At 40.3% G+C, this 27,468-nt stretch overlaps 1 long non-coding RNA gene across 1 annotated transcript in view; it reads right to left on the reverse strand.

Annotated features, from left to right (window-relative positions):
• LOC123279534 (uncharacterized) overlaps positions 1–27,468 on the reverse strand; it is an 82,657-nt gene that overhangs the window by 22,458 nt on the left and 32,731 nt on the right. The window contains exons 2-4 of the long non-coding RNA XR_011497722.1: positions 11,098–11,211; positions 3,743–3,838; positions 8–104 (exon numbers count right to left, since the gene is read on the reverse strand). This is a non-coding gene — a long non-coding RNA (uncharacterized lncRNA). The remainder of the gene's footprint in view (positions 1–7; positions 105–3,742; positions 3,839–11,097; positions 11,212–27,468) is intronic.

Consider the following 27,468-nt stretch of genomic DNA (forward strand, 5'->3'; position numbering starts at 1 on the left):
ACGGTACCTGGCGAAGGCATCAGAAAGGTATGCTGCCCTGCTGTATTTGAGATCTGGATCTCGTCCTTGCAGTTGGCGACTGGTCTCCTTGGAGCAGCGTCTGTCTGGAGGTAGGAAAAGCTCGTCATTATCTGGGCTTTAAATTGTGTATAAAGGCTGATAACACTTTCTGTTTTCGAGAATAATTTAAGCTTTTCTGAACTTTTTTGGGTAAAAGCACACTTCATCATCATGGAGCACAGCTGGAAGCTGGCCAAATGCAGGACAATCAAAGAGCTTTCTCTCCAAACGCGCTGAGCCGGATCCCCCAGCATCGGATAAGGACTAGTGGGAGAAAGGCAAGGACCCGGGTTCTGGAAATCTTCAAAAACTTTCTGAGTTAAAGCAGATCCTTCTACCCTTCGGAGTAAAACTTCAGACTGGAGCATGAAAAGGAGTGAATAGTCCACGAATAATAATTTTTATTTAATAAATAGAGAATATAGAACAGTGTGCAATTAACAGCCATAAAGATAATTCTCAAGCAAGAATTTCTTCTTTAATTGACTTGTCTGAATGTCCGTCCTCCCTTCCCCCCCAAAATAAACCAAACTATTACTGGCTTTGGCAGTTTTATACTAAAATGCAAGGTTATATATAATCTGGGAAAACCTAAGATAAGCACATCCTTCCTAATTGCCTCTTTCTAAGTTATGTTTCTTGTAACTCCTCATGTTCGAGGTTCAAACTATATTTCCAGGGTATTTATCACCTTTTATGCCTCTCACTGTGCAGTGTTAGATCTCATGGGGCCCATGCTAGGGAAAGAGATAGAGACACAATTTAAGTGACTCCCTCCTTCCTTAACAAACCACACTGGCTGTCAAGGCTAGATGGTCTTGTTCCTCCATTGATAATGAAGCTCTCATTTCATTTTATACACAATTGTGAAAATAAAGAGAAATCAAGGACTTGGAAATGTATCGGCCGATAGTGACCAACTCTGCTTCTGCTCTGTCCTTGACTGGAGCTGATCACTTACCCTTCTGTGCCTCACTTGCTGATTTTACAACTAGGGATCGGGGCCAGAATGTTCTCAAAACCCCTCTCTAAAATTCCAGGCTTTCTTGACCTCCTCTGGAGGTATCATATAAAAAAATATAAAATTTGTTCTATATGACAAATGTCACCGGTCTGCCTTCAATTTTCATGTTTACTTTGCAGTTTTTTTTTCTTTCATAGTTCCCTATGTTTTGATACTTTCATAGTCTAATTTTTTTATATGTCAATCCACTTGGAACTTTGTAAATGTTACAATATGATACAAGACAAAATTACATAAATCTCAAATATTGGTGAAGTCAACATTAATGCATACCTATCAAAACAGAGCTTTAAAGCTTTAAAAGGCTTTGAATTTCTTTTAAGTTTTTAATTTCCGAAAATACATTGTAATAAGTATTCCTACTTATTCGACTTTGAAGGGTTTGACTGAGTTGTAAATAATGTGGTAAGATAGACTAAAGATAGACTAAAGATCATATGATTTTGTTTTTTAACATACTAAGAAATAATGCTGGCTTGGAAAAATATAAATTATTGGGTGTCTTACTGTATTCAGTGCCACCTAGTCCTCACTTGGTACATGATCAGATGGACTATTCCACAGATTACTATGGGCAGAGAGCAATCGGACGTCCATATATTCCCATGGATATCAACATTCAAGTGTCACTGCCTTGAGCTTGAGGTATTAAACCTCCTTTTGGAAAGAACGCTTCCTCTCCTCTGCCTCTGCTCCTATTTCCTATCCCATGTTACAATAACCTCCAGTATTCTGAGAACTTCTGTTACCGAGTTGTTGTGTCTGCGTAGCTCATGCTCTGTCCATAGCCTGCATTCTTCTTCCTCCAATAAACATTTACGAAGTGCTTACTCTTGAGGGCCAACGCTGAAGGCCACAGAGTCAAATGGACACAGTGCCTGCCCCGGTAAATCCACGTTCTCAAAAAGCTATGCACCCCCTCTAAGGCTCAGTTTCTTCATCTATAAAGAGCTAACAGTAATTACTACATGAGCTTTTGTGAGGATTAAATGAAATAACAATTTCTAAATACTTGGCAAAATGCTTTGGTAAATACCTAACACTCAATAAATTCTGTTTATTCCATTCCATTCCCTAGGTACTATGGTAGGAAAAAACTCAAATAAGGAGATAACGTTTGAACCATATCTCAAAAAGGATTGGTCCTCAGAGGAAGGAAGATGGAAAACAGTCCAGATATTGGGAATAGACAGTCTGAATATAGGAAGTTTGAAAGAGCATGTCATATTCTATTTTAAAGAAGTGGAAAACTGTCCCATTGAGCTAGAAAGAAAAAGCAGATTTGAAACCGGAAAGCTAGGCTGGTTCACTGGGTTTAATCCTGCATAAAACAGAGAACTGACAGGGACTTTGAAAAAAGAAAATCACATGATTCTACTTGTGCAGTAGGAAAATCAACAGGGTTTCCATACGGAGAGTGGGTTGGTGGTACAAGAACCTGAAGGGAGCGAAATCAAGTAAGAGAATACTGAGATCAGAAAAGAGAAGATGATATCTGAACTAAAACAATGGCAGTTATTGAGTGACGTAAGTCGAATCAAAAAATGTTTTAGAGGTGGCATCTATCATATGTGACCACTAAGTGAATTTTGGGGTGAGGGGTGACCCTGAGGTTTTCAGTCTGGTGGCCAAATTGATGAATATACCATTAACTAAAACAAGGACCACAGGAAAAGGGTACGTGGATTGGGGAAGCAGAGGGTGAAGGGATGTAGAAAGTAGGAGATTATGGACATGGTTTTAGACATGGAAAAACCCAATGAAAGACTAATCCCCCAAAAGGGCAGGGCAAAGAGAAGGAACCATACTGAAAGTCTGTGAAGAAAGGGTATAATCAGAGACAATAATGCATCGGAAGCCAAGAGAACAGAGAGTTTCAAGAAGGAATTAAATATCCATGCCAATATCATAGAGAGGTCAAGTAAGAGAGCTAGGGGGAATCTGGCTCAATCTTCTAGCCCCAGGCCTGGGGGAGAGAGAACGTACAGTCCCCTCCGGATGGGTTTGAGAAAGGGAGTGTCATCACAGCAAATTAACGTTTCAGTTCAGTTGAGAAGGCAAAAGGGGCACTCTATAGAAAGCTTAACAAAGTGGGGAAGAATTAGGAGGTCCAGTATTCCAACGAAGATGGTTGGGAAGACAGCCAGCAGGCGGGGGGGCGGGGGGGGGGGGGGAAGTCACCAGACCACCAAGAAAGGACAAGGCTGACCTGGATAGAGATAAGAGTATGGGAGGATTCATGATGAAGGGACTCTGATTTCTTTTTATCTTTATCTTAAGTGAAATAATTTTCAGCACTTCAAATTCCTTTCTGATATCACATTAACTTAATAATTTAATCCCCTGGGTGTTCCGCAGTTCTACCCCGTATGTGAAGGCGCTATGCCAACCTAAGCAACAGTGGTGCCAACCCCCGTAATGAGAAAGCACAGCAAAGTTGTTGCAAAACTGTAAAAACTTTTCCCACTTAGGTTGAAAGCCACCAGTTCCCCTGTAAGCTTCTCAAGTGTCACCTCGGGATTTAATGACAATCTTGATATGCTACACAGATAGCTGTTTATGGTGGACTCGTCATTTTCCCAGCAAGGAAAATGCAAATCTGCATTCTTCTGATTTAGCTGCTTATCTCTGTAAAACACATATAGAACTGTTACTTACCAGCCAAGCCAAGACATTATCCTGCAGGAGCCGCCTGAAACCCCAGCGCCACCACAGAAGAAAAGCTGGCAGAGCCTACGTGTGCCCCTTGCAGTTCTTCAATAAACGAAGGAAAAAACACTGGGTAAACCACATGTCTAAATCAAGAGATAAAGTTCTGAAAATTGTTTTTGTCACCAGATATGCCTTGTTGAGAGCCCTGTTTTCTTTTGCCAAGATGCTGACTCTTAATATTTTACAGCCAGCTTTTTCGGCAGTCCTGTAGTTAGAAGAAAAGATGGGCTGCTACACTGACCACATCTGGACCAGCGCAGAAGTAATTTAATCAACCTGGTGTGAAGGACGTTGTTCAAGCGAGCGGTTTTCTCTGCTGTCAAATTATGAAATAAACAGATCTTCAAGGTAATTTGTTGATATGTTTACCCTAGTGTGGTAAACTTAGTACATGGCCCCAAAATTCCAGGACGCAACTCCTATCAAAATGCGGGGTCTATATTCCATCCCCTTGAAACCTGAAAGCCTCATGATGGCTTCAGCCGCAGAGGAAGGTATAAGTGAGGTGACCTCCGAGACCAAGTCAGAAAAGGCTCTAGAGCTTCTGTCTGGTCCTCTTGGGACACTCTATGGAAGAAGCCAGACATCATGAAAGACATTTAACTACCCTGCAGCCACGATGCTGGAAAGGCCACCTACAAACACTGTCAAAACCTCCAGCTGAGCTCCCAGTGGACAGGTGAAATCAACTGGCAGCCATGTGAGTGAGGCTTCTTGGACATCCAGGCCAACTGAGCTTTCAGGCAACTGGATCCCCAGCAACTGCATGGAAGACCCCAAGAAGAATTGCCCCTTCAAGCTCTTTCTGAATTACTGGTCCACAAAATCACAAGCAAAACAATAAGATCATTTTAAGCTGCTAAATTTTTAGGGTAATTTGTTACACAGCCATAGTAACTAAAACAGAATTTATCACCTGGAAGTGGGATACTGCTGAAAACAATAACAACAAAACCCTAAAACCTGTGCATTGACTTTGGGACTGGGGACTGGATGATGAGAAAAAGCTGGAAGGGCCTTGAGGAAACTGCTCAAAAGTCTAATGGCCCTTGAAGAAATTGTCAGTGAGAGCTTAAAGGTAATTGAGGAAGACGTTATTGGAAGCTGGAGGAAAGGAGATCCTTGTTCAATAGTGAAAAACTTTAGCAAAACTATTTCCTGCAGTAACATGGAAAATAGAAAATGTACCTCATAAACTGATGGACTGGGCTAAAGAGATATCCAGGCAGAGTGCCAAAAAATGCCAACTGGTTTCTTTTAGCATATACATGTCACGGATACAGCAAGATAAGCCAAAGAAGAAGTTTTTCCATTTCCCGGATTATGTAGAGAAACTATAAGAGAACCAAGGTTTGATGGGCTCAAATATAAAACTCTTTCCAGTCTCTTCTAGAAGAAGATTCTCAAAGTAAAAAGGATCTTAAGAGACATATCAAATCTAGAAAAATGTGGTCTCATGGTAAATACAAAGCCAATATTGTGGCTACATTATTAAACCTTCAGAATTATTCCGGTGGTGCCTCAGAGACATTTTCCAAGAAGAAAAGCCCTTCTACATTTCCGTGACCCCTCCATTAAACAATAAGGCTTCTAAGAATGATGAGTGTTGTCTCTCAGCAGCTTCCTAGGGAGCTCAAGGTAAAGAAGGGCTCGCCTGGAAGAGATTTGTGAGCGTGACTTTTACCTGATGGAGTAGATTTTAAATTGGCACACTGGAAGCTCATAAAGTTTTTGAAGGAATTGTGCCAGTTTGGACTGAAATGGGCATAGTACAAAATGAAGAGAAGACTTTGAGCAGGAAGCAGACAGAAAAGTACTCAGCTGCACCAAGGGCCATTTCTCATGAAAGGAAGGATTAATCATAGGACAGAGCCAAGGTTCTCAGGGCAAACCAAAATCCACAGAGAATTAGTCCTAGGGAACAGCACTGATCCCTAATTTAAAAACCGGCAATACCTGCCCAGCTGTAGTTCAGATATGCTGTAGATCAGTGACTCCTATGCCTTCTGTTTTCCCCCTTTTTGGAGAGGAGTGTTTGGCAGTTACCCAAGGCCTATTCCACCATTTTTTATTTGGTATGTGGAAGCAGATAACTTGTTTATTGAGATTACAGATCTTCAGATCGAGAAGAATAGTATTCACAGAGCTGAACACAAGGAACTATATCTGAAGAAACTCTTCTCTCTAAAGCTGCTTTAGATAACAAGATTCTGGATCTCATCAGGTCTGAGCTTGATGTTGTAATGGGATGAAACGTGAGCAGGTGGAACGGGGGTGGATCCTGACAGAGGATGAGTGTATTTTGGATGTAGAAGGAATGAAAATAATTGGTGACCAGAGCACAAACAGTGGTTGCTTAAAACATGGCTCCAAAGATTTTTGACAATCCTTCCATCAAGAGGTGGGCTATGTGGGTGGACTTAATGACTATTTCAATCAGTAGAGTATGAAAGAAGTGATGCTATGTAACTTCTAAGTCTAGATCAGAAAATTACATACACCTTCTGCCTGGTATTATTGGAATTCTCACCTGTGAGAAGGTAGCCACCATGACAGATGTCCTACTACTCTGCGACCACTGCGCTGGAGAGCTCATCCACAGGACTCCAGTCCACATCACTGATACCAAACACCAGCCACGGGAGGAAACTATCTAAGTCATCCAGCCATGTCAATTCTTTAGATGACCAGCCCCAGCCAATATCTAACTACAGCTTCAGTATGACTCCAAGTGGGAACTCCCCAGCCAATCCCTTCCTGAATTCCTCAAAATATTGAGCAAAACAAAATGGTTGTTTTATGCTGCTAAGTTGTGAGGTAATTGGTTACGCAGCAGCACTAAGTGAAATATCTAGAAATAGTTTTCAGTGATAAATATTGCCTTCCAGGAATGAAAAGCCCCTCCTCATGGGTTCAGTCAGAGAGGAGGAAGATCAAATGCTTGGCATAAACCACATGGAATCCAGAGACAAAGGCTGGACAACATGGATATCATAAGGAATATTTTGAAGCCATTAATTGAAAGTTTAGGGCTATTTGATTTGACTTGGAAGGATTTCCATGAGGAAATGTTAAATGAGAAAAATAAAATGAAGAAGAGTGTATTAAACATCTCCCCTCATACATGTGTGCATCTGTATACTTGAGTATGTATTTCTGTGTGCGTGTGTGCGTGCATATGTGTAGAGAGAGATATTTTCAGTATATGTGCTCTGGAGGGCTGTGCATGCATTTTATACGTATGTACGCATGTAATTTGTAAGCACAGACAAAATATGGAAGGATACAAACCAGCTTGCTAATACAGTTACTCTGCACACGGGAGACAGGGTTTAGTAGGTAAGGCTAATGCAGGAGAAGAGAGGAGAGAGGAGGAAAGAGAGCCCAGCAACAAAGGAAATGAAAAAAATGACTGTATTAGGAATATACGGTAAAACATTTATGACTTTGAGTAAGATATATACATATATGCTTACATTATTTAAATTATTTATATATGAGCACGTGTATTTATACAGACTTTTTTTTTATATTGGGAGACTGGGACCAGAGACCATGGATGGCAATATTATTAACGGCTGTCAACAGGATTAAAAGAGAGAAACAGACACAGGACCAAGACAGCCATGACAAAACAAAGAAGGCTCAGAAGCACAGGTGTGAAGCTGGCTAAGCCCAGGAGAAACCACAGTCCAGGTGACAAGCCCTGAATGAATGATCTGAGGAAAGCATTGATACAGGGGGTCAAAGGGAATAAACAAATCCATCTGAATCAGAAGACTCCAGATACTGGACAACAATAGGAACATTGGGAAAAGCAGGGGAGAGAGTAAGGAATGAGAACACCCAAAATAATAGGAAAGGCAAGGCGAGGTATAGGGCAGGGACAAGGTTCACGGCGCAAGCGAGAAGTCTGAGAAGGAAATGCTCTGGGCTGCCAGCCACTGAAAGACCTGGAGAACTGAGGCCGAGTCGTGTCTTGGCCAAGGAGCTCAGATCATGATATGTGTAGATTACTTTGGGCAGGCAGTCATATGGTTTAATTACATCTAATTAGGGCCAGCCTAGGAAACTCAAAGGCTATTAAAGTAAAGCGACTTAGGATGGATAGAAGCAGTGTTCACCAAGCTTTAGAAACTCTTCGGAAGAGCCTGAACGTGTTGTCAGAGGTCGATTCTAGGGTCTGCCTATCTGCTCACAGATTTGACAACGAGAGACATCGTTACTACGTTTCCTTGGAAATTTCGTGTTGACTTTTGTCCAACAACTAATTTAGTTAAGCTATTTTCACCGCTGTCTAGGCAGCTTGAGTTTCTTTCTCTAGAGATCAAAACCACTGTACATTTATACGTGTTATTTAATTCATTTTAGAACCACAAACATCCCAATAAAAACGTACTGGTCCATACGTGAATCTCCTAAGTCCTTCAGGTGGAAATTGTAAGTATGGTAAAGCTTGCATCAATCAAAAGTTTCTCTTCCCCAATGTGTCAATGATATGCATCATCCAAAAAAGTACTTCAGAATTGCCTGTCTACACTAGGGAAAATAGTAAAACTTGGTGGAATAAAGCGTCAGGCAAAACTGACTGGGGAAAGTGTCTGCAAATAATTTCATTCAAACAGAGGTACAACCAGCCTAGGCAGAGAAGAACTAATTACTCTGACTGTTCTGTCCTCTCCTAGTTCACAGAGAAAGATAGCATTATCACATATTTTTTACATTATGTGTTAACGGCATTCAACAACCATGCGAGCACATACCAATAAGTTAATAAAGACTCTCCTAGGAAAAGGACGAGAGGTGAGGGAGTTCGAATTTTTGTTCTTTATTTCATTCTGAATTGGCTTTTTTTAATAAGTTTCCATTATTTTAATATAATATAAAACTTTTTAAATAATTTAAAAAATTAAAACAGCAGGAATAATATCGCAAGTGGTTTCATGCCAGTTCCATGCTTTCTCTTAAACAACAAAAATTTAAAAGTTATTCCCAGTGAAATTGTATTAATAGGGCATAAATAGCCTTTCTCATTCAGGCAGCATTCAGTGAGATATCCACTGCCACAATTCGATTTTCGACTTTAGAATAAGAGCTCTCACCGTCACAGCAAACCATCCATCAAAATGACAGCTCTTCACATACCCTTTAAACACATGCTGAAATCACCTGTCACAAGTCTTTTTTAATTATTATTTAAGGATAATATTCTCTTTGCTCTCAAACTCTCCTAGGACGCATTTTTTAATGGAAAATTTAGGTCAATTTTTTCTATTGAAATTTTGTTTTTAACATCTGTTATGGGTTTTCTTTCTTTTTTATTATGGATTTTCAGTGAAAGAAAGTGGAGACTATGTAGAGAAGTTCATGTCAACATTTGGATGTCTATACTTAAAATTCAAGCATAAGAAAAGTCAAACCTCAAACTTGAAATGCCAGATGCATAAAAAATTATCGAAGGTGAAAAATATTTTTTATCTCTGTAGAGTTTATTTTTAAGCCTATTTTTCAACTGCACCAAGTTATATTTCAAGCCAATTTGGACTAAACTGAAGTCTGAAAGAGAGTGGGAAAAAATCAGTAATTCAAAGTCATTTCAAACTTGGACGCATGAACTAGCATGACTCAGACAGGGCGACAAAAATGTCTAAATGTCCAGGGCCTTACAAGACTTGAAATTTTCAATCTTTAAATCCTAATGGTTTACACTTGATTTAAAAATACAAGTACATGGAAGATTTCTAGGCCTGTACCCAAAATAAAACAACTTTTTTTAGCTATTAAATTGGTTCATATACAAGTTATATTTTCACTCTTTAAACTAAAATAGATTTGTATATTTGACCCAGGGTTTCTTCATAATTCATCTTCTACTAATATGGAATGAAATGTAGGCAGATAGAGAACATTATTCAAGTGAAGAGGGTCTGAAAACAATATCTCTATTAGCTCTGACTAGTGTTAGCAGTAATATCAACCACATATTTATACCCTTAAGTGTTTAAACAATACCACTTAAACTGAGTAATAAAAAACATTGTTTGGATTTTTGACATTGCTTCTCTACCTCAAATGCAGGGCTAGAGTATAACATAATTCTAACATTTATTTTTATTGCATTTTTTACCTATAGTATAGTGTCCTAAAGCCTGTGTCCAGAATAATGAAAGACTTTGTTGAAGGTAAAAATACAAATTTAAACCCTAAAAGAAAAAAAATAGAAAAGTAATGCCTGGTAAAAACATTTACAAATACATCACACATTGTTTTTATTAGGTATCATATGGTAAGTAATAGATTTAGGACTTATGTGTTTTATTACTAAAGCAATTAAGTAGAATTTGTTTGTGGTTGCTAAATGTCAGAATTTGTAATGTATCAAAGCACTATTACATGCACTGTGGGAAATTATAGAACATGAAAGATGATTCTTTCCTCCACAAAACTCTACATCTGTTTGGGAAATTAGCACATAGATTCAATGATAAATTGAATTACTTAATTTGCCCACATTCACTCATGTTCACAAGGGATCTAAGACACGAAAATTTAGGTATTAACAAACAAAAATTAAAATTTTATTTATATTCCATATTCCCCAAAGGATGTGAGAAAGGAAAAGTTAATAATAGAGCAAGCACTTATAATGTAGGTAAGAAATCATACCAGGGAAACGTTGTAAATTTCAAATGAACAGAACAGATATTAGTGCAAGAGGAAGAGAGACGAGAGAGAGACCCACAAAATACCATTGAGCAACTGAGCTAACACCCCATAATAACAATTAGCACTTTATACTCATTTCACTAGTCTTCACATGAACCACCTCCATGAAAGAGCTTATAATTATCCAGGCTCTATAAACAAGATCACGGAGGCTCAGAGCGGATTAAGTGGCACAGCCAGGATCTCAGCCCGGGGTGTCTTCCAGATCAAAGTCTCTGTGATAACCAGGCGGCTGCACAACCCATCAATTTTGTGCCCATCCCTGAGTCCCCCGGCCTTAAGATGTCCCGAATCTCACCAGTACCTTTCCTCCTGTGATAAGAACACCACCAGCAAGCAATTGCCCAAACAGAATTAAATTTTTTCTCCCAAAAATCACTGGAATGAAGTGTGCCAAGCCATTTTGGATCAGAGCCAGATGGGCATTTTGTGTTTCTTAGGCGAAAAAAAACAACCAGTTTTGATACTGGCCACTTGTCAAGTCACATCACATGATGAGTCTTTTCAACAATAGGCCATACTACACATAAGCGCTGCTGCCTTTCTTGAAAAGAAAATGCTGTTGTCACTCTTACCTCAAGAAATCGTCATGATGGAATTGTTTCTCACTCTGATGCAGGCCACACGGAAATCTTCCAGGCATTGGACACAGCCAAGGTTATCCACGACCGTGGGAAAGGTTGTCAGTTCTGGGGAAATTAATTTTATGAGAGAACTGATGTATACACATATATTCCAAGGCAAGTTAAAGATTCCTTTTAAGGATTCTAGATTCATTCTTTCCATCCCTGAGACTGTGTACTTATTTCTGGTATTCAGAAGAAGTGAAACTTTCCATATCAAACTACATATTTTCGTGTCTAGTTTTCTTTTCTTTTGCAAAAACTGATTATCAAGCTGAGTAATCCAGTGCTCCTAGGACCTGACTGAGCAGCTATGGACAATCACAGTAAAACCCTCCCCGTTAGCAGTGATACTTAAATGCAGACTAATTCTAGAAATTAAAGCAGTTCAACAAAAATATCTGCTAAGGGTGAAATCTAGGCTTCATTTAATCTTTTTTATTTTGAAAAATAACATTTAAAAGACAGGAAAGTACAAAGAATAATATAACTAACACCTGTATTCCCACCACTCAGAATTAAAAACTGTTAACATTTGGTTACATTTACTGCAAGAAAGTTTTATATATGTACTTTAAAAAACTTATACAAGTAATATAATCCTATATCAGAAGAAAGGAAGGGTGGGGAAAAAGGACCGAGGGACAGAGAGAAGAGGGGAGGGTGAGGTGAAGAAAGAAAAGATGAAAGATGGAAGGAGGAAAAATGGAGGAGGGAAGAGGAGGGAAAGCGGCAGGAAAAAGCCAAAAAGAACAAGAGACAGTGTTGAAGAATTATAGATAAAATTAAAGACCCCTTTGACCACGCTCACTATCCCACCTTCCAGTCTCCTCTGCCAGAAAACGTCCACCATCATGACTTTAATGTGCATCCTTATAGCACATTCTAGAATTTTTTTTAAAGATTTTATTTTTCCTTTTTCTTCCCAAAGCTCCCCAGTACGTAATTGTGTATTTTTAGTTGTGGGTCCTTCTAGTTGTGGCATGTGGGATGCCACCTCAGCATGGCTTGATGAGCAGTGCCATGGCTGCGCCCAGGATTCAAACCGGCGAAACTCTGGGCCGCAGAAGCAGAGTGTGCGAACTTAACCACTCGGCCATAGGGCCAACCCCATCATTCTTTAATTTTATGCTTGTGATTTATTCCATCATACTGATAACATACCCACTGTCATTTGACTAATTGCTTTATTATTCAACATTAAGTTTTGAGTTCCAGGCATGGTGACGTATATAGGTCAATGCCATCTATTTCAATTGCTGAATAAACAGCATCTGAATACAATACATTCTAATTATCAACATCCCTATTTGATGTTCCCAGTTTTTCCCTATTAGAGCTAAGGCTGCCATGTACATCTTTCTGCATATTTTCTTACCCACAGATATAAATATTTTTCTAGGGAATAAACCTAAGCTACAAATAAAATAGCTTGGTCTGAATATTTTCAGTTGTACCATAAACTGCCAAATTGCTCTCCAGATTGGCTTCACAAATGTATACCAGCACCACGGTACAGGACAATTCTGTTTTTGCTATACCTTCACCCACCCTTGATATTGTCAGAATTCCAAAATTTTTCTAAATGTGATGATTAGAAAATTATAGTTCATTGCTGTTTTTAATTTGCATTTCCCCAATTACTAGTGAAGTTGAATTTTTTGTATGCTAATTAGCCACTTACAAATGCTATTCAAAAAACAAAAGACCCCGAATAGCCAAAGGAATCCTGAGACAAAAGCTGGAGATATCACACTCCCTGATTTCAAAATATACTACAAAGCTATAGTAACCAAAACAGCATGGTACTGGCACAAAAACAGACACACAGATCAACAGAACAGAATCAAGGGCCCAGAAATAAACCCATACATCTATGGACAGCTAACTTTCAACAAGGGAGCCAAGAACATACAACAGAGAAAGGAGTCTCTTCAATAAAGGGTGTTGGGAAAACTGGACAGCCACATGCAAAAGAATGAAAGTAGACCATTATCTTTCACCATACACAAAAACTTAACTCAGAATGGAGTGATGTCTTGAATGTAAGACCTGAAACCATGAAACTTCTAGAAGAAAATATAGGTGGTACATTCTTTGACTTCGGTCTTGGCAGCATATTTTCAAATACCATGTCTGATCAGGCAAGGGAAATAAAAGAAAAAATAAACAAATGGGACTACATCAAACTTAAAAGCTTCTACAAAGCAAAGGAAACCATCTACAAAATGAAAAGACAACCTAACAATTGGGAGAAGATATTTGCAAACCATATATCTGATAAAGGGTTAACATCCAAAATATATAAAGAACTCATACACCTCAACAACAAAAAAACTAACAACGAACAATTAAAAAATGGGCAAAAGATCTGAACAGACATTTCTCCAAAGAAGATATACAGATGGCCAACAGGCACATGATAAGATGTTCAACATCATTATCTATTGGGGAAATGCAAATCAAAACTACAATGAGATATCACCTCACTCCAGTCAGAATGGCTATAATTATCAAGACAGAAAACAACAAGTGTTAGAGAGGATGAGGAGAGAAGGGAACCCTCATACACTGCTGGTCAGAGTACAAACTGGTGCAGCCACTATGGAAAACAGTACAGAGATTCTTCAAAAAATTAAGAATAGAACTACCATAAGATCCAGTTACTCCACTGCTGGGTATTTACCCAAAGAACACGAAAATGCAAATGTGTAAAGATATATGCACCCCTATGTTCACTGCAGTATTATTCACAATAGCCAAGACTTGGAAGCCACCTAGGTGCCCATCAAGGGACGGATGGATAAAGAAGATGTGGTATATATACACAATGGAATACTACTCAGCCATAAGAAATGATGAAATCTGGCCATTTGTGACAACGTGGATGGACCTTGAGGGTGTTACGCTAAGTGAGATAAGTCAGAGGGAGAAAGTCAAATACCATACCATCTCACTCATAAGTAGAAGATAAAAACAACAACAAACAATGGAGACAGAGACTGGATTGGTGGTTACCAGAGGGGACTTGAGGAGGGAGGAGGGTGGAAGGGGTGATTAGGCTCATGGGTGTGGTGATGGACTGTAATCAGTCTTTAGGTGGTGAACGTGATGTAATCTACACAGAAATCGACATATAATGATGTACCCCTGAAATTTATATAATGCTATAAACCAATGTTACCACAATAATAAGTAAATAAATAAATAAATACATCAATAAATAAAACAAGTGACTGAGGAAGACTAACAACCCAGGCTATAAGACACACTCTTCAGGAGGAACCAAAAAGTTGAAAAGCATAAAGCAGCTCTGGGGGCTGATAGAAAGAAAGGGTGAGAGAGAGTATAGAGCTAAGAATTAAAGCCAGAAGCCAAAAGCATGGGGACAATTGAATGTGTGAGAGGAAGCAGTTTTGAATATCCATCACCCTGTGGACTGTGTCTGTGTTGACACATGACATTTGAATCTGAAGCAGAAGACCACTGAGACAGTCTTCAGGAGCCCTCGCATGTGCTTAGCTAAGACTAAGGTGGCCTTACGATGAATTTCCCCACTGTCTTCCATAGTAAGGGAGCAGAGATCTAAGGCGACACATTCATCTGAAAAAGTTTACTGAAAACCTTCTGTACATAGGCTAGATCTGTGTCAGCACCAAGAAGATACAATTAGTACAATATATTCCTGACAGAAGACAGTGATAGGTTCTGTAACAGTGGAATGAGCAAAATTTCATGGAAATAAAGAAAGAGGGCATGAGAGAGTAGACAGAAAGAGCCTGGAGAAGGGCAATTGGAAAATAATTCACGGACCCTATCTTTTAGGAGCTGGGAAACTGGGACGACTTTAAACAAAGGACTCAAGCAATTAGAAATAAAATCAGAACTTGTTATAACTAAAATCTAGGAACAAAGCAGAAGCCTACGTACTAGAACTAAGGAGCCAGGGCCAAATGAAGACTGACAATAAAACTGACTTGATCTTTAGTGCCCCAGGCATAGATCTCTATTTCCAGAAATCTCTTCCCTGATAAGAGGGAGCCGATCTCAGAGCCTAGACCTGGAGGATGGACCCCTAGGTGATGATGGCACCCTAGGCAGGAGGAATAAAGTTGCACAGACAGTTACTAAGTAGTCTGCCATGACTAGGGAGTGAATAGGTACCTATTGATTCGGGTTCTTCTTTGATACTTTGTATCTAAGATATCAATAATTTTTAAATGTTAGCCCTGGTGAGCATAGGGGTGAAATAGCTCAAATTCTTCATCAAATTCCTATTTTCCTTAGAACATCACTTCTAAAGCATTTCAAAGGAATTAGTACAAATGGCAGAGAATATATAAATATATGCCGTTTGTTGGTTCTGATGGCCCAGCCAAAGTGGCTCTCCTTAGGCATCAATTTTGTACTCATTATTCATCCACGTTTGTATTATTTGTGTTGTTATTAAAATGCTTACTTCAAAACATTTTAGTAACAGATATTACAAGAAGATATACACTTTATCAAGCAGCTTTGGGTGCTACTGAAAGCCCTGCCGTATGTTACCAAGGAAGAAAACTCAACTTGAAAAGCTAATAAAAAACAATAACAAAAAAACACAAATGTTATTCTGTGATTTGTCAGTATTTCTATTTCAATGTTTTTTTCCCTTAGTCATCAAAATAGTGTGGATAATAATCCTTTGTCTGCAATATACATTACAAATATCTTCTCCCACTTACCTTTCAGCATAGAGTAATTTTTGTTTTAAAGATTGGCCCTGAGCTAACGTCTGTTGCCCATCTTCTTCTTTTATTTTCTTCTTCTCCTCAAAGCCCCCCAGAACATAGTTGTATATTCTAGTTGTGGGTCCTTCTGGTTGTGCCATGTGGGACCCCACCTCAGCATGGCCTGATGAGTGGGGCCATGTCTGCGCCCAGGATCCAAACCGGCGAAACCCTGGGCCACCAAAGCGGAGCACGTGAACTTAACCACTCAGCCACGGCCGGCCCCTGAATGCACTAAGTTTTTACAAATTTCCTCCAGTGTCAATTTTGGCATTTTATGTTTACAGATTTTTTCAAGTTACTAGCACATCATCTTTATACATTCCCATGATGTTCTCGCGCTTATTCTGTCGACACTCACTTGCTCTGCATTTAATAGCACACCCTCCCTCCTTCCCCGCCACTCTCACCAAGGCCTTGCCTCTCTTAGGATGCTACTGGTTCAATGACTCTACTCCACTGCTCCTCGATAGCCTCATTCTCTATTTCCTTGATATGGACAAGTAACTTTAGTGTATTTTTCTTCCTTATTTACTTTTTTAAGGCATTATTGAGGAAAGTATAGAGAATAATAATATGAACACATTTACACCACTACCCTGTTTAAGAAGGTAAACTTCACCAATAGAGTTTAAACTCCTATTTACTCTTCTTTGAGGTGTCTCCTACGCACCCAACGCCAGAGCTAAATACTATTCTGAATTTCACGTGCGTCATTCCCTTACGTTGCTTTATACTGCTACCATACACACAGACATCCCTGAGTAATGCATAGCGCTGTTTGCCTGCTTGTAAAGTTTGTACAAATGGTAATATGTAGATATGCAAAACAGGCAAGTAGATAGCTAGCTAGCTAGCTAGACAGATGAATAGATAGATAGGTGAGAGATAGATGATAGATGATAGATAGATGGATAGAGAGAGAGAGATAATAGACAGACCATAGGTGATAGATAGATGAGAGATAGGTAGGTAGGTAGGTAGATAGGTAGATAGGTAGATAGATAGATAGACAGATAGATAGATAGATAGATAGATAGACAGACAGACAGATGAGAGAGAGACGCTTGTTTTGCTCAACATTTTGGCTGTGGGATTCATCCATGTTCCCTGGGCTCACCTCCCAAATGCACTTCGCAGGCCTCTCTGCCTCAGTGTCTGCCCTAGGGGAACCCAGACAAGGACACCTTCCCTTTCCAGTGTATTCAAAAGTTTTTTACACGGTCACCACGAAGTGTTTAATATTTTACTACCTCTGTGTCTTCTGAGAAGTGTTTTCCTTTAATCTCTTAATGTGCGGAATTAAACTGAGATTGTTTAATGTTCAATAATCTCTTTATTCCTGAGAAAACCCAGTTTAAACTTGATCTAATCTTCTATTTAGATTGATAACATTTTGTTTAGTATTTTACATCTTCGATAAGTGAGATTAGCCAGTAATTTCCATTTCTAATATTTTCTTTATCTGATTTAATTAACAAGGTTAGACTACTTTCATTAAAAAAAAAAAAAAACCATTGGAATGTGTTCCTCTTTTTGATTTCCCGGAAAAATTAGAGTAAAAATGAAATTACGTTTCTTGATTCTGAATTAAAGTATCTCTAAAACCATATGGAACCAGCTTTTTTCTGAGCAAATTTTTAACCTTGATTAAAATTATTTAATGGATAGAAGAAAATTCAGGCATTTTATTTCTTCTTGAATCAGTTGTTAAGTTGTAGCTTTTCCAAGAAATTTCCATTTTATCTAGTTTTGGAAATGTTTATTTCACAGTTTTATCTTTTTGGTCTCAAGTATCTACAATTGCCTTCTTTTTCATTTCTAATATTGTTTATTTGTACTGTTTCATCTTTTCTTAGAGCCTAAAAATGTCTATTTTATTAGTTTTTTAAAAATGAACTTTTGCCTTAGTTGATTCTCTCTACTGTATATTTGTTTTCCATTTGATTAATTTCCACTCTTATCTTTATAGTTTCCTTCCTTCTACTTTCTTTGTGTTTATTTTGTTGTTCTAACTTCTTAAGTTGCTTAGCTCATTTATTTTCAGCTTTCTTCTTTTCTAGTATAAGCATTTAGAGCTATAAATTCACTATAAAGTATGCTTTAGTTATATCTTACAATTTGGACATATAATATATCTGTTATTATTCATCTTTAACTATGAGTTATTTAGAAAGTCTTTTAAAAGTTAATTTTCAAAGGTATGAATTTTTTCTCTACATCTGTTATTGATTTCTAACTTACTGGAAAATGATTTAGATGATAAAATTTCTGTGAAATCATGTCTTTAGGATGGGCTCAGTTTTCACAACTGTACCTTGTGTGGTTGAGAATAAGATGTAATCTCTCATTTGGGGTTATTTATCTTTCATGTCAAGCTCGTTAATGATGTTATTCAAATTTTTCATATACTTATAAAAAAATTTTGCTGCTTGATTCATCAGTTACTGAGAAAAGTTTGCAATTTTTTGATTTTTGGTTTTTTTGGTGAGGAAGGTTGGCCCTGAACTGACAGCTGTTACCAATCTTCCCCTTTTTGCTTGAGGAAGATTGTCGCTGAGCTAACATCTGTGCCAATCCTCCTCTATTTTATGTGGGATGCCACCACAGTGTGGCTTGATGAGCAGTGCTAGGTCCACGCCTGGGATCTGAATCTACAAACCCGGGGCCACCAAAGCCAAGCACGTGAACTTAACCCCTATGCCACCGGGCCAGCCCCCTATAACTCCTCATACTCTTCCTGTAGATTTTTCCATGATGGTGTTATACATTTTGAGGCTATGCTACAAAGTTTACACAGATTATATCTGATGAATTAAATTTTTATCATCAGGTAGCAATCCTCTTTATGTGTGATAAGTTTTGCCTCAAAGACTATTTGACTGGCAAATCATTTATCTATTTGTCTCTCTATCTACTCTTATTATTCTGGTGGATAGGAATTTAGTATATCTTTTCCTATTTTTTCACCTTTGACCTTTCTGTGTACTGATATTTTAGGTGTTTCTTTTCAACTCATTTGATAATATATGACTTTTAACTATCAAGTCTATTGAATTTTTAGAATTGCTATTACTAATAGATCTGGATTTATTTCTACAATTTCGTTTTGTGCTACATCTCCTGATATAGAAATAGTTCTCTTTTTTCTTCTTCTTGCTTTATCTTGATCTAGTTAAGTTTTGTCTCTTTTCTGCAGTGCTTCAGCTCAATGTATCTAGATGTTGAATTCTTTTTAATGTATCCTATTGGGGATGTCCTGTTGATCCATGTCGTTCATTAACTTGGGACTTTTTGCTATATTCTGCTTGAATATTGCCTTTCCATCATTCTCTGTATTTCTGGAATGCTAATAAGATCTCTCTTAGAACTTCTTCTTCTATATTCTAACAATCTTAACCAAACTTTTTAGCCTGTGAGTATTTTTCTCTCAACTGGATTCTGGGTAATTTCTTCAGATCCTTCTTCCATTTTACTAATTCTCTCTCTAATACCCAAAAGAAGAAAGAAGCTCAGGGTAGAGCCTAGCAGTTAAGTTACCATTCCTCTAGGGACGTCAGGCAACTGTGAAGTGAGACCACTAGAAGTCTACGAAGCAGAACAGAGGGCTAAACAGACTCACAGAGTGTGGCGCAAAAACTGAAGCTCAAGACTACCAAGCAGGGAGAACACTGAGGAACCCTTGAGGTCTGGCACTGGACCCATAACGGGCTGTACCTGGGAAGACAGGTAAACTGCAGGTTCACTTGATATTACAGCTGCAAATTCTCTAGATTCATATGCTAGACTGACGTGAGTAGACTGCAAGTGCCTGGCCTACCAACCTAAGGAAACAAGTGTAAATCCTCTCTGAAGAAGGAAAACATGTTGTTGTCCTCGAACGTTCTCGTTTCTTACTGTGGAAGGGCAAGTCCATCATCCCTGGCTTTCATAAGTGGAGGCTTTGGGACCTGATAACTCACATCCTAGTAGAGCTGTGGAGCCATAATGGGAAAAGTCGTAAAACAGAAAAAGGGATCCATTGAGACATGCATTTGAGGTTTTGTTAGGCATTTTGAAGAACTACATTGTCCCCCTCAGCTTTTTTATACTAAAAAAAAAAAAACCCCTACTCTCATGACCGATGTGCCAGCAGCAGCATTAATTACACTGTGACAGATTTAAGTGATTCTTTGAAGAAAACAAGGATGCTTCTTGTTGGATATTAAGTGTTAGGGACAAGTGATGACATCTGTGGTCTGTCAGACTGGGAATTAAGAGATGTGGTTTTTTAGGTCACGTTTCTATGATGCACTACAAGCTTGCCTGGGCCGGTGATGTACTTTCTTGGTACCCATGGAATGTGCCATCACTGAACTGGGAAGATTAATAGATTTTCAGATTCACGACAAAGAGATGAGACGAAAAAATCTCTAGGGGGATTTATAATATGGAAAAGCATATTCATTCTTTAATGTTAATCTATGATTTCATATTGCTTTCATAATACTATCTACCGAAGGTGAATTTGCCAAGTTCCTCTAACCTGGTAAAGATAGGCAGCAGTTAGACTTTTAGTTAAATCCAAACCTTATTAAAAATTACCTCAGGAGGTTCTTAGAAATAAAACACTCTAGAAGGAACCTCACCCCAGGCTTTAAATATTATCCGTCTTCCACTCCAGGCTGAACCATCCCCCGATATTCTCTCACATGAGTTTACTTGCTTCTCCGCTCTTTGCACAGTCTGTAGGTACATTTTGTTTATTTGTGACTTCTTTTAGTTCAGTCTCTCCCAATGGACAATGAGGACCCTGCTGAGAGAGACCTTGAGTGTTATCTTCTCCATCCTGTTCATAACACTCCAAGGCCTAAAACCTAGGAGGTGTTCAATAAATATGTGAAAGAATGAAGGAATGAACAAATAAACCAGCAGAAATCCCTGCAACGTGACCCAGGAACCCTTATTTGTAAGGAGTCCCAGAGAAGGTTTTGATGACCAACCCAGTGAGGAACACACTGCTCTGCCTCACGGCAGAGTGGTTTTCAACTAAGCAGAATACATCAGAATTTTTGATGGCATTGGGAGCAGGGCCAGCTTCATGAGGGTCTGACCAGTGCAGTGGCCCAGGGCCAGCTCAGAAGGGCCTCCCTCCCTCCTGTACTTAGGGCTCCAGGCTCTGCAGTCCCCATCTTGTTAATTTTATCCTTCAATTTGTGTTCTGTAAATGAACTCTGATGGGACCCTGGCAGGGGCTTGGAGCCTCTGCTTCGGGGCAATCCTGCTCCCCTGACCTCTGCCTCCCCAGGAGGAATTGTCAGCTGCCTACGCCCCCACCCCTACCCAGCAACCGCAGCCACCCTCACCCTGGGTGGGGCTGGGCACAAGTTAGGAAGGGGCAGGGCCCTGGGGTGCCCGTGAGGGTCCACATTTGTGCAGGAAGGTTGAAGTTAAACAACAAAGAAACCATGACAGGTTGAGAGACACCATGGGAAACACCAAAATGCTCTTTTCCTGCTTTTTGAACAAGGGGTCTAGCATTTTCATTTTGCACTGGGCCCCCCGCTCTCCCTGCACCCCAATTATATAGCCAGTCATGAAGGCAGGAGATATTCCTTTACCTAAAGGGGGTGCGTGTATTGAAAAGCTGAAGGCACTGTTCCCAGGTTCGTTTCCTTCAAGGAAGGTCGCTGTGAAACCAAGGCACGTTGCCACCCTGTAAATGGTGGTGTCTCGGTGTCTTGTGCTCCTAACAAATAAAATTTTCCATAACTGATACAAGGACTTCTTTCCCCTAAATTATATTTTCTTGATGGGAACATGGTTTTCCTAAAAAGTCAAGCTTAAAAAAAGTTAACTACTTTTTATTGAAAAATGCATTTTGTATATCACAAGTTGAAGAATTGCATATAAGCAACTTACTCACCCTTGGTCTTTTAAATTTTTATTCTTTAGTCTTTTCACTTCAAACTTACACTCTGCCCCTCCTCTCCCTTCCTCCAAAACCTAAAGCCTTCAATACCAATACTCATTTTAGATGAAATTCCGGTAGCTTCCAGTTTGCTCTCTCAGATTCCTGACTCCTTAATTATATGTCCAAGGGTTTTCCTTTCTCTAGGATCTCCAACCTTCCCTCCATGTCACTTTACAGACGTCTCAGGTGCTGAGGTGTCAGGGGAGAACCTTGAGTCCCCCAGGAAATGGCCCATTTAACACCAGGGATGGAGATAGCCAAGAAGCTGTCTGGGAAATGCTGAGCCACTGGGTTAAAGAGAGAAATCTGATTTGGAAGCAGACTGCGCTGAGGCTCCTTCTGACCAAGAAAAAACAGCTGCTTTCGTTGATGGGACCTCAGCTCCTGCTTCATCGCTTGCGTGGCGTCCCCAACACTTCACCGTGGCTCCATGTTTGGGGAGTCTGTTCTCTGTCTATCTCCATACCATTCATCTCCAAGTTTCTCCGTAAGAGCCTTTTCATCCTGGGAAGCAGCTTTCCTGTTATTGGTTCTTTGTTAGGAATGACCGCCGACTTTCTTTCCACCGCTCTTGTTCTGTTAGGGTTTTCTTTAACTTGTCCCTAAGTCTCTTCACCAAGCCCCGACTGGAACACCTAACCCAGCCTCCCACTGGCTGCACGTAGGCCAGCAGCACCCATCAGCCAATTACTGTCCAGTGCAGACCACTTGCCCAGCACTAGCATTACTGGATGGAGCAGTTTATGACTACTTCCTGGACCCCATAAGAGGGGCACGACTTCTTCCCATTGAAGAGAATCAGAGCTTAGAAGCACAGCTTTTCAATTCTGGTTGATTTCAAAATGTGTGACCTTTCTATTAGGTTGCAGAACTACTGCTCCCCTTGGCCAATAAAAGCACAGAAAAGTGTTCAAAATCCCGAAATGGAAGGATGCTTTGAGTCACATGTGGTGACTCTCAGGTGGCCGCAGTTCAGTCTTAGAGGACACCATCTCATTGCATGGAGATAAAGCCCACCTGGCGGACCAGCCCAGAACATCTTTTGTGAGCCAGGTGGGTGAGGCCATGTCCTTGCTGATCCCCTCTTGTCCTTGGATCTAGCACAAGCTGAATTCCCAAGTACGATTCCGATTTCCTATAACCATTTCATTGTATATTTTCCAAGCTCCTCTCAGGACAACCTTTAACAGCTACAGATGGGATGGCTGCAGAGGAGAGAGCAAGCAACAACGAAGGCAAATTCCTATTTCCATTTTGGTCATGAGGAACACTCATCAGGACCTTCTCTGATCAGCACTGGTCCTTAAAAAGAGGAGAAATTCTCAGCATTGCCTTATGGAGAACTCCTGCAGTCTTACACAAAGCTGAGGTCCTCTCTTCACCTGTAGATGCCCGGTGAGCTCCATCGTCCAGACTGACTCCATCTGAGAAGAAGATCCAAGATGGCGGCGTGAGTAGTCTTCTTTGTCGCTCCCCCTTCGAATCTACAACTAATTGGACATTCATCGCTTAACAAAGGATATCCATATAGCATCTCAGGATGCCTGAGAGACCCACGCTGCTATACATCAGAAGGCAGACGGACTTCCCTCCAGGAGGAGGTGGAGATAGGTGAAAACTCTCCGACCCCGACCCCCGAACAGCCTAGTACCTGCAAGCAGCTTTCTTCCAGCGAATGCACCCAGAACATCGCCACACGCCAAGGGCAGGAGGGAGCACACACCAGAGGAGCGACAGTGGAAACAGGTGACCAGAGCCCTACCTAAGCCCCCTGCAATTACACCTAAGCCCAAAGGGAAGCTCCAGAGTTACACACCAGAGGCAGTGGGGAAAACCCCTACCTGCCATTAGCGGAGAGGCCCCGCCTAGCATCCACGACGCCAGGAGGCTCCCGGAGAGAATCCCAAACAGCACAGCGGCCCACCAGCTGCCGCCGCCAGCTCCACTGACCAGGCTTTTGCCCGGGAGGGGCTCAGGACTACTGGAGATCTCCTGGGAGAGGACTGGGGCTGGATGGAACTCCAGTGGCTGGCTCCACGGCCCTGGGGGGAAACTCCAGAGTTCCGTCTGGGCAGCAGGCAAAGTCTCTACCTGTCATTAGCGGGGAGGCCCCACCCAGCATCCACAATGCCGGGAAGGTCCCGAAGGGGAGAATCCCAGGCAGGGCAGCAGCTGGCCAGCTGCCACTGAACTCAAGGTCTCCGGCTATCCCCCAGACAGGGCAAGGGGCTCCCCGAGATCCTGGGGGAGAGGACTGGGGCTGGGTGGAGTTCCAGCAACCCGGCTCCATGGCCCAGGGCTAAACTCTACAGTCTCACAGCAGCCTCAGCGATAGCCTCTGCACAGCACTAGTAGAGAGCACCCACCCAGCAACCACAAGGCTGGAAGACCCTGGGACAAAAGTAGCATAGCTAGGTGAGCTAACCACAGACTGCAGAAGATGCCCATAGCTCTGCTGTGACCCATAGTGGACAAGTGAGATTTTGTGGGCTCTGACAGTGACAGAGCTGCAAATATAAGTGATCTTGCCCCTGGCTGCTGGGAAAGCCCATAACACCACTGCAGACCCTAAGGAGGGAGCACGTCTAGGTGGTCTGCAACAGTAGGCACCAGCAGCCTGAAGCCCCCTTGTGACGGCCTCCACAGCTGAAGAGGGAACCCACAGGACCAGAGTGACTGCGAGGAGGGGCCCAGGCTCTGTTAGCAACAGCTGATAGGGTTCCTGGCTGGTGCAGTATAAACAGCTGTCCCCCCACCACACCAGTAGAAACAAGTGGAAGCAGTAACTAAACTCTATCTCTATGCGGAGGCACAAATATACACCATCAAGCAATATGAAAAAATATATTAAATCTCCAGAACAGAAGGAAAATGACAAACACACAGAAAACAATCCCAAAGACAATGAAATATATCACCTAAATGATGATGACTTCAAAACAGCCATCATTAAAAAACTCAATGAGTTAAAAGAGAATTCAGATAGACAACTCAACGAGCTCAGAAGCTATGTCACAAAAGAGTTCGATACTATAAAGAAGAACCAAACAGAAATACTGGAAATGAAGAACACAATAGAGGAGATTAAGAAAAATCTAGACGCACTGAACAGTAGGGCCGATAATATGCAGGAAAGAATTAGCAATTTGGAAGATAGGAATATAGAAATGCTGCAGGCAGAGGAGGAGAGAGAACTAAGACTAAAAAGAAATGAAGAAACTCTCTGAGAATTATCTGACTCAATTAGGAGATGCAACCTAAGGATTATAGGTATACCAGAGGGAGAAGAGAGGGAGAAGGGGGCAGAAAGCCTATTCAAAGAAATAATGGCTGAGAACTTCCCAAACCCGGGGAGAGAGATGGAACTTCATGTGACAGAAGCCAATAGATCTCCAAACTTTATCAATGCAAGTAGACCAACCCCAAGGCATATAGTAGTGAAGCTAGCAAAAGTCAATGACAAGGAGAGAATACTAAGGGCAGCCAGCCAGAAGAAATTAACCTACAAAGGAACCCCCATCAGGCTATCAGCAGATTTCTCAGCAGAAACTTTACAGGCTAGAAGAGAGTGGAATGATATATTCAAAAACCTGCAGCCGAGAATTCTCTACCCAGTGAAAATATCCTTCAAATACGATGGAGAAATAAAAACTTTCCCAGATAAACAAAAATTAAGGGAGTTCATTGCCAAAAAACCTCCTCTTCAAGAAATGCTCAGGAAAACCCTCATTCCTGAAAAATCAAAAAAAGGAAAGGGGCTACAAAACCAAGAGCAGAGGAGATAAGTAGAAGGACAACAACAGAGAGTAGCAGCTCTCCATCAGAACAGACTAAACCATGGGACGAGAAACAAAGGAAATTGAAGAGAACTGGAAAACAAGACACAAAATGGCAGTGGTAGGCCCCCACATTTCAATAATCACTCTAAATGTAAATGGATTGAACTCTCCAATAAAAAGACAGAGTGGCAGGATGGATCAAAGAACAAGACCCAACAATATGCTGCCTCCAGGAAACACACCTCAGCCCCAAAGACAAACACAGACTCAGAGTGAAGGGATGGAAGACAATACTCCAAGCTAATAATGAACAAAAGAAAGCAGGTGTCGCTATACTAATATCAGACAAAGTAGACTTCAAAGCAAAACAGATAAAGAAAGACAAAGAGGGACAGTATATAATGATAAAAGGGACTCTCCACCAAGAAGACATAACACTTATAAATATATACGCACCCAACACAGGAGCACCAAAATTTGTAAAGCAACTCTTAACAGAACTAAAAGGAGACATCAACAACAATACAATAATAGTAGGGCATCTCAACACCCCACTAACACCAATGGATAGAACATCCAGACAGAAAATCAACAAGGAAATTACAGAATTAAATGAAAAATTAGACCAGATGGACTTAATAGATATATATAGAACACTTCATCCAAAAACAGCAGGCTACACATTCTTCTCAAGTGCGCATGGAACATTCTCAAGAATAGACCATATTTTGGGAAACAAAGCAAGCATCAATAAATACAAGAGAGTTGAAATAATATCAAGCATCTTTTCAGATCATAATGCTATGAAACTAGAAATCAACTACAAGAATAAAGCAGAGAAAGGTGCAAAAATGTGGAGACTAAACAACACGCTACTGAACAAACAATGGATTATTGAAGAAATTAAAGAAGAAATCAAATATTATCTGGAGACTAATGAAAATGAGAACACATCATACCAAATCATTTGGGATGCAGCAAAAGCAGTCCTAAGAGGGAAATTCATTGCAACACAGGCTCACCTCACTAAACAAGAAAAAGCTCACATAAGCAACCTCAAACGACACCTAACAGAATTAGAAAAAGAAGAACAAACAAAGCCCAGAGTCAGTAGAAGGAGGTAAATAATAAAAATAAGAGCAGAAATAAATGATATTGAAACAAAAAAGACAGTAGAAAGGATCAATGAAACAAAGAGTTGGTTCTTCGAAAAAATTAACAAAATTGACAAACCCTTAGCCAGACTCTCCAAGAAAAGAAGAGAGAAATCTCAGATAAATAAAATTAGGAATGAGAGAGGAGAAATCACAACAGATACCAAGGAAATACAAGGGATCATAAGAGAATACTATGAAAAACTATATGCCAACAAATTGAACAACCTGGAAGAAATGGACAAATTCCTAGACTCTTACAACCTCCCCAAACTGAACCAGGAAGAAATAGAGAATCTGAATAGGCCAATCACAAGTAAAGAAATAGAAAGACTAATCAAAAACCTCCCCAAAAATAAGAGTCCAGGAACAGACAGCTTCTCTGGAGAATTCTACCAAACATTCAAAGAAAATTTAATACCTATCCTTCTCAAACTGTTCCAGAAAACTGAGGAAGATGGAGTACTCCCTAACACATTCTATGAAGCCAACATCACTCTGATCCCCAAACCTGACAAGGACAACACAAAGAAGGAGAACTACAGGCCGATATCACTGATGAACATAGATGCAAAAATCCTCAACAAAATTTTGGCAAACCGAATACAGCAATACATCAAAAAGATTATACACCATGATCAAGTGGGATATATACCAGGGACACAGGG

Source organism: Equus asinus, chromosome 24 (genome assembly GCF_041296235.1).
Source record: "Equus asinus isolate D_3611 breed Donkey chromosome 24, EquAss-T2T_v2, whole genome shotgun sequence".
NCBI classification, from domain to species: domain Eukaryota; kingdom Metazoa; phylum Chordata; class Mammalia; order Perissodactyla; family Equidae; genus Equus; species Equus asinus.